Here is a 1,722-nt window from a genome sequence, read left to right on the forward strand (position 1 = left end):
GTAAATGTGCAGTCATATTCGTTGTGTTCCCACTAGTGCTGTCAGCGTTAATCTCGTTGAAATGACGTTAACGCCACAACACGGAAAATCTCCGTTAATGAGCTACCCCTGCGTGGGGCTAGACGGCCAACACATTAATGAGCTAACACACTAGTTCCCACCCATGTAATTGAGCATTGCGTGGCACATCCCTCTAAGGAATTTCCCTGCCACACGTCTGCACGCCCCCCTATCCCTTGCTAAATTCTTTTTAAAAAAACTGTAAATAACAAGAAAAATACAGTTAGTAACTGACTTTCACTTTCAGAACTCCAGATCAGTGAATGATGACAGTGACAGTAACACCGGATCCTGTTCCGTTTCAGCTTTTCATTAAACCAATAATAAAGCCACTGTTTCAGTGTAAAAACTACAATTAATTAAATACAAGAGAAATGAACCGGTTTCAGGGCGACAGGAGAAGGAAAAAATCTATAAATGTTCCTATTGTGTGTTAAACAACTGACATACTCCATGACCTCACAATTCCCTACAAAAGTGAGTTCTTCTTTTGACGTGTACACACGTCAGGTTTCAAATTGCAGCCATGCAGGCGGTTGTTGTCTTATAATGCTTTAATGCTCCTATTAATACTATTTACACGGGGCCCACTTTGGACTTTACACATCTGCCACCAGACACAGCCTTGCAAGGCTGTCCTATGTTGGTAATAATTCTAATAAAAGTGAGCACAAAAGAGAGGAAGACACCCTGCAATGAGCTGAAACATTAACTTATTTGTTCCTGCTTTAAACAGATTATTATTATGGTTTTCATATGTACCTGTTTTCACTGATATTAACTTTAAAAAAAGGAAATTAACTAGACAGGGCAACACGGTGGCAAGGTGGTTAGCCTTGTTGATGCAAGAAGTTCCTGAGTTCAGTTCCACCATCAGGGGTCTTTCTGTGTGGACTTCTCATAGTCCAAAGACCTGCAGTTAGTGGTTAATTGGAAACTCTAAATTGTCCATAGGTGTGAATGTGAGTGCGAATGGCTGTCTGTGTCCCTGCGACAGACTAGTGACCTGGCTAAGGTGTACCCTGCCTTTTGCCCTAAAACAGCTGGGATAGTGCGACCCTGAAAAAGGATAAGTGGAAGTGAATAGATGGATATAATTCTTTTTGTCATATTTTTCAAGGAACCTATTTTTGAGAACAGCATAATAAAAATGAAAATTCTGTTTTTGGTGTGCCACTCCAATATTTTTAGTGTCCCCTATATGGCCACCGTGAAGCCAGTGTGAATGTGCATTAAACCTACATTCTTTTTAAAAGCCAAAATGGAGCAATAAGTTGCAAAAATACTAATAAGCCTACAAAAGTTTACAGAAAACGACCCTTGCTTTTTACCTCATTATAAATGTTCTCGATATGGTCTCAGTCACTAATTTTGGGTAACAAGTCTGTTTTATGACTTGTATTAAGTCTAAGTTACAGAAAGGACGGTTTGAGGCATAGATTATACAATAAAGGCATAGATCATATCACTAATAAAGGTATTCTCAAGGGTTGGATAACTGCCAAAAACAAGAGGCTCTTGGTGATTTGTAAAAAAAAAAAATTAGTTTGGGTTCAGTTTAAGATTTGGTAAAACCAACAAATCAGAAAGGAAGGAAATCAATGAGGAAAATATGTTTTGGTAGCAGACTGACTAGGGATGACAGCTTTCAATTAAAATCAT

This window comes from Pundamilia nyererei, unplaced genomic scaffold (assembly GCF_000239375.1).
Source record: "Pundamilia nyererei isolate P.nyererei 1_Seehausen unplaced genomic scaffold, PunNye1.0 scaffold00033, whole genome shotgun sequence".
In the NCBI taxonomy this organism is placed as follows: domain Eukaryota; kingdom Metazoa; phylum Chordata; class Actinopteri; order Cichliformes; family Cichlidae; genus Pundamilia; species Pundamilia nyererei.